The sequence below is a fragment of the Oncorhynchus nerka genome, linkage group LG7 (genome assembly GCF_034236695.1).
Source record: "Oncorhynchus nerka isolate Pitt River linkage group LG7, Oner_Uvic_2.0, whole genome shotgun sequence".
Taxonomy (NCBI): domain Eukaryota; kingdom Metazoa; phylum Chordata; class Actinopteri; order Salmoniformes; family Salmonidae; genus Oncorhynchus; species Oncorhynchus nerka.
Window position 1 is genome coordinate 84710669 of NC_088402.1, and position 7093 is coordinate 84717761.

The window sequence follows — 7093 nt, forward strand, 5'->3', positions numbered from 1 at the left end:
GCAATGGAGATAAGGAGGGGATGCAGAAAAGGCATAGAAGAAGACTAACTTTATCGTAGGCTTAGACAATATAAGAGTTATGTATTTATAATTGTAGTCTGTGTGTTGCTATAGTCAAAACACTGTAAGCTCAGTGCTATGGGGACACACACAGGTGTAGGATCTTTAATTTGATCACAAATTTTGTTCCTGAACATTTTTCTGCACCGCATGAAATGCAAACTTGTATTCAAGGTTAAAAAGGTTTCTAAAGTTAAAAAAATATATAAAAAATATTTAAAAAAATGTTTCATTGAAATTTCCACTTTAAAATGCCAGACTTGATTTGCCCTAAAGAAAAATGTATTAACCCCTACAAAAATTGTCCATTAATTATAATCCACATAATGATATACATTTCCTGTTGCTGCAGGATTATTTTCCTGCTGTAGCAAACATGCTCAAATTAAGATTCTACAGCCGTACTGTAAGTAATTTGATCCGCTGAGAGAACCAGAGAAATAAAGCACAGAGAAAAATATTTACTCTGAGGGAGTGATTGAGTTGTCGGTGTTCTGAATACATTTTTATGAAGTAAGGAAGGTGCTTTTGGCACAGTTTACTGGAACTTATTATGATAAAGATAATAACAACAAGGCTATGATTCGTTTTTTATTCTGACAATTACCGTACTATTAGACATCTGATTTATTTATTGGCTCATATTCTCCTGGTGAAGGCATAGGAGAGAAGCTAGCATGATAAGGTGAGCTGGTAGCATGCCCCAAGCCTTCCAGTCATCATCTATGCAGGGGTGGTAAACTCTTTCCCTACTAGGTCCGGAACCTTCTGGTTTTCTGTTCTACCTGATAATTCATTGGACACACCTGGTGTCCCAGTTCTAAGTCAGTCCCTGATTAGAGGGGAACAATAAAACATGTAGTGGAACTGGCTTTGAGGTACAGAGTTGAGTTTGAAGGGATCTATGGCATTGGCATTGGCTGTCTTTGGTGTCTAGCCCTGCTACTGTATGGGCTGCAATGGGAAAGCATACCACCTACCGCTTAGTTGCCAAAAGACACTAACATCTTGAAAGGTTTTTTAGGGAGTCACACTATTTGCAACATTTAGCGGTTTGTTATTTTATTGTAAATGGTCCTATACCGTAAACTGTCTATTTCTGGGTTACTAAATGCACTTTAAGTTGGTTTATTGTGCAAAAAAAACGGGAAGCTTAAACATGGCAGAGTGTCACATTGACAGTTTAGAAGAAAAGACAGCGGTAGTGAAAATGAGAAGGAAATACTTGTTCAGACTTATTAAGCCATAGGTGGAGACATCCCTTTCTCCGTAGTACACCTAGAATGTCCGCAGGGTGCAAGTGAACTATGGGCGGGACACACCCTTCATGCCGTCACGCACACAGGGCTTACACAGACATTTTTCTCCCAAGCATGGTACTGTCAGAAAAGTGCAACATGATATCAGAGACACTGTCAATGTCATATCAGTGTCAATGCCATGTCAATTTAAAAGGTCTGCATGGTCTTTACAGTATGCTTGCATGCAAATGTACCTGTTTATGCAAATGTACCTGTTTATTATTTGATTTGATTTGAATGCTTGTTTACCCTCTCAATGTCTAATGACTGTAGGATCGTAATCTGTAGTGGAGGCACTAGCTTTGGCACCATGGTTGTCACAATCAGGTCACACCATTTTATTTCATTGTATTCATAATCTCTGTGCACCTATTGTTGTTAACCTTCTTCAAAGATAGTAGATGGGAATCAGCCAGTCACAGGATCTTAGAAGATCTTCTCAGCTATGACATGTGACAAGTTAGGTTGCCTTTTGGTATGGTATGTTGCTCTTGTTTCATTGAGAGCACAGCTCAAATTCAGTTTATCTCAAGATACTTGGCAGGTTTTACTGAGAAAAGCTAGTGATTACTTGAGCAAAATATGAACTATTAAAATGGAGGAACTGTTTTGTTGCGGTCTGAATGAATCATTGCATCTCACAACTCCACCATCATTTTGAAATTGTACCGTTAACTGAACATTCTAAAGCATAGGCCCTACTGTACACACATGGTGTTCAGGTCTGATAAGTAACACTGCTTGTCACTTTCGATAAAAGCGTTCACTAAATGGTATTTATTTGTGTATATTTTATACTCATAGTCAAGGGCATACTTCCACTACAAGACCATGGTACTTCCCTACGGAGGAACTGCCCCTCCCTACCTTCAGGCTATGCTCAAACCCTACACCCTAACTGTAGCACTCCTTTCTGACACCTACGGTGTCTTGGCCCTCCCGCCCCTACGGGAGGACAGCGCCCACTCAGCCCAGTCCAAGCTATTCTCTGACCTGGCACCGCAATGGTGGAACCTAGATTCCCCCTGAGGTCCCTATCCATCTTCATAAAACATCTGAAACTTAAATAATCTCCCAGCAACCCCTATTTTGTGAACTAATATTCACACTTAACTTTTTCCCCTCTGGCTAGCTCTGACTTTGCTGATTGCTACTATGGAGGAAAACATATATTTACTATGACTGTGATATGTGGTTGTACCAGCTAGCTATCTTAAGATGAGTTTACTAACTGTAAGTTGCTCTGGATAAGAGCATATGCTAAATGACTAAAATGTACATGTAAATGTTGTACAGATACTTTACAGGCTTCAACATGAGATATTGTGTCTAATGTGGATGAATGTAAATAATCTTAAAATACTTCCTAATGTTCCTGTATACCCTCTCAATGTCTAATGACTGTAGTATCTGGGGCGGCAGGGTAGCCTAGTGGTTAGAGCGTTGGACTAGTAACCGGAAGGTTGCAAGTTCAAACCCCTGAGCTGACAAGGTACAAATCTGTCATTCTGCCCCTGAACAAGCAGTTAACCCACTGTTCCAAGGCCGTCATTGAAAATAAGAATTTGTTCTTAACTGACTTGCTTAGTTAAATAAAGGTAAAATAAAAAATGTCCCTGTTTACCTTCTCAATGTCTAATGACTGTCTAATGACTTACCTGCACTCTCATGAACAAGAGTAATCCCAGATCAGCTCTACATTGCATCTGGGTTCAGAACCACAATTACAACTCTAGTGAAGGAGACATTCTGATCAGATTGACTTCATTTCACCACCCTGTCTCCAAATTATGGGAGACTTCCGTTGGACAAAGCACATCAAAATACTGTAAAGGGATTTGTATGGTCTCAGACCTTGGACACCTGTGGTACTACATCTCTGCAGAGCATTGTGCATGTTCACGTGAGAGTAAGTCCACTACTTTATGTCTCCTGCATGTTTCTTCCTATCAGCCTCTGTAAGGGCTAAAATACCCCTCTCAGTCAGGCAGCTATAGCTCTTGTAACTGTGGATGGGCGTTGTCTTTCCAGAGTCGTTAAAGTGACTTACTGCTGAGATAGAAGTGTCTTGTCAATCTCACCACAGAGACGAAAACAAGTATGTTATCATCGTTAATAGATCTTGCAGGCAATCAAACACAGGTGAAGCCACTCCCTATAGAAGTGATAAAAAACATTTTAAATGGTTGCTTTTTATTGTCATACTATGGCATGTGCTTTCCCCCTAGGAGTTAGGCCTTAGGGGTTTATAAATATGAAATATTAAAATGATAATGGATGTAAGAACGGTACAGCTAAAGGAGAAGCAGCCCTCGTTAAATGTGGGAAGTGAGACATACTGTTTTGACATCAGAGAGAGCAGTACGGGATAGGTTCAGAATACCTTCCTCGTGGTGCTAAGGTTCAGAATACCTTCCTCATGCTGCAAAGGTTCAGAATACCTTCCTCGTGCTGCTAGAGTTCAGAATACCTTCCTCGTGCTGCTAGAGTTCAGAATACCTTCCTCGTGCTGCTAGAGTTCAGAATACCTTCCTTGTGCTGCTAAGATTCAAAATGACTTCCTCATGCTAAAAAGGTTCAGAATACCTTCCTGATGCTGAAAAGGTTCAGAATACCTTCCTGATGCTGAAAAGGTTCAGAATACCTTCCTCGTGCTGCTACGGCTCAGAATACCTTCCTCTTGCTGGTAGAGTTCAGAATACCTTCCTCGTGCTGCTACGGCTCAGAATACCTTCCTCTTGCTGGTAGAGTTCAGAATACCTTCCTCTTGCTGCTAGAGATCAGAATACCTTCCTCTTGCTGCTAGAGTTCAGAATACCTTCATCTTGCTGCTAAGTTTCAAGATACCTTCCTCTTGCTGCTAGAGTTCAGAATACCTTCCTCGTGCTGCTAAGGTTCAGAATACCTTCCTCGTGCTGCTAGAGTTCAGAATACCTTCCTCTTGCTGGTAGAGTTCAGAATACCTTCCTCGTGCTGCTAGAGTTCAGAATACCTTCCTCTTGCTGCTAAGTTTCAAGATACCTTCCTCTTGCTGCTAGAGTTCAGAATACCTTCCTCGTGCTGCTAAGGTTCAGAATACCTTCCTCGTGCTGCTAAGGTTCAGAATACCTTCCTCCTGCTGCTAACGTCTCATTTATGACACTGCATTGTTTCTGCCCTAACAGTGGACATTTGGGTGCAGAGACCCCAGTAGATGTAAAGACTAGGTACTTCAGACCCCAGTAGATGTAAAGACTAGGTACTTCAGACCCCAGTAGATGTAAAGACTAGGTACTTCAGACCCCAGTAGATGTAAAGACTAGGTACTTCAGATGAAATATAACCACTTCAAGACAACACCCTTCAAGGCAGTTCACTTTCTCATTGAAATTAGCTTTGATATACATTTCATTATAGAATGATTAAGGAGTGGGGTGGTTGGAGGTATCCTCCCTAGGGGAACTCTAGACTGTAAAGGATTGAACAAAAGATAACATACATTCAGTATTCATAATGTAACGTGTAGAGAGATGAATGGGGCAAGATTGACTCTTATTTGTCATAAGGGGAGAGGTTGACTGGTCATACAACCATTTCTTTGGTATTACAATGAGTCTGTGTAAAACAAAATCACCTTGATGATGTCCCATTACCTGTGCCAAGGGACCACACCCACTCATACCCACCCAGCAGTTGGCATGGAGCAGACAAAGCTGTGCCTGGGACTGGCACAGGATCAGTGTCCCACAAATTAATGATGAAAGCCGGCAGTGCCCTGCCACACCCTGGCGGTGTTCTCTACAATTATGTGCATTAATACTGGCAGGTGTGTGTGCGTGTGCAATTCACACTGTATAACAACCACACTTCTGAAAGCGCTATCCTGAAATCCAGAATCTGCAATTGATTGAATACCGGCATTTTAGTATTCTGAGATTCATCAATAAAACATCTGTGAAAGCTGTCTCCTTTGTGTATTTGCATTCCCTATGAGGTTCGAATGGCAGGTCCTTAGTTCAGTAGCTAGTTATATAATTATAGAACACGTTTTCCCATCAGCACCCGCTTCACATTTTTTATGGGTAGAATGTAAGACCATGTCGTGACGTATTATCGTTAACGTGATGGCATGCTATTATTTGAATAATTAACTATGTTTACAATTACGTGATTAAATGAATTCGCTAACCATTAACTCAGTAACCTGGGGCACCACGGGAAAGGTTTGTTTAATGAGTAACCAGTCATGACAACCATCAGCCTGAGGGTGGCCTTGCGGTCAAGTCGCCTTTGGCACATTATGCGTATCCCCTCAAGGTCTGGTTCATGTGTTTGATAAGCCAGAGAGTCCATTCACCTGGGTGTATCCCAAGCTGTGTCTATTGTAAGTTTACCACAACAAAAACTGCATTCCAAAAGCAAATGCTGACAGATCACCTGGGGATTCCAAATTGAGGCAAATTAGCATAACCTAACTTGCTCCAGACTGTTGGTTGTTTGTGTGTGTCTGGTTAAATCAAATGAAAGTGTAATAGTCATGTACACAGTTTAGCAGGTGTTATATCGGTGCAGGAAAGGCTTATGTTCAACCTGGACTCGGGGGTAGAGGTAAGATAGTAAACGAAAATCCAGGACACTCCAGTTTGTATGATATGTTACAAATTGTATGGTATGTATTCATTTGTTGATGTCATCCATTTCGTACGATATGTTATGAATTTCAATCCGTACAATGTTACAAATTTGCAAAACATATGATGAATATGAATTCCAATTGTTGTGGCTAACGTTAGCTAGGCTAGGGGTTAGGGGTTAGGGTTCAGGTTAGGGTTAAGGTTCGGAGTTAGGTTAAATGGTTAAGGTTTAGGTTAGGGGAAGGGTTAGCTAACCTGCTAAGTACACTGAACAAAAATATAAATGCAACATGCAACAATTTTAAAGATTTGACTGAGTCATAGTTACAGTTGTGTAGATAAAAAAATACAAGAAATAAAAAAATCTATCAGAGTTACCTATCTAATAGAACACAGAGTTACCTATCTAATAGAACACAGAGTTACCTATCTAATAGAACACAGAGTTACCTATCTAATACAATGCAGAGGGTTTTCATTAATGGAAGCCTCTCTCATGTAAATTCAGTTGAATGTAGTGTACCGCAGGGCAGCCTGCCAGAGATATTTGTTTCTTCTGATTTTACAAATGACCTTCCACTGATCTTGAATAAGAGTCTGTGTGTCTATGTATGCTGACGACTCAACAGTATACACGTCGGCTACAACAGTATACACGTCGGCTGCAACAGTATACACGTCGGCTGCAACAGTATACACGTCGGCTGCAACAGTATAAACGTCGGCTGCAACAGTATACACGTCGGCTACAACAGTATACACGTCGGCTGCAACAGTATACACGTCGGCTGCAACAGTATAAACGTCGGCTGCAACAGTATACACGTCGGCTGCAACAGTATACACGTCGGCTGCAACAGTATACACGTCGGCTGCAACAGTATACACGTCGGCTGCAACAGTATAAACGCCGGCTGCAACAGTATACACGTCGGCTACAACAGTATACACGTCGGCTGCAACAGTATACACGTCGGCTGCAACAGTATACACGTCGGCTGCAACAGTATACACGTCGGCTGCAACAGTATAAACGCCGGCTGCAACAGTATACACGTCGGCTACAACAGTATACACGCCGGCTGCAACAGTATAAACGCCGGCTGCAACAGTATACAC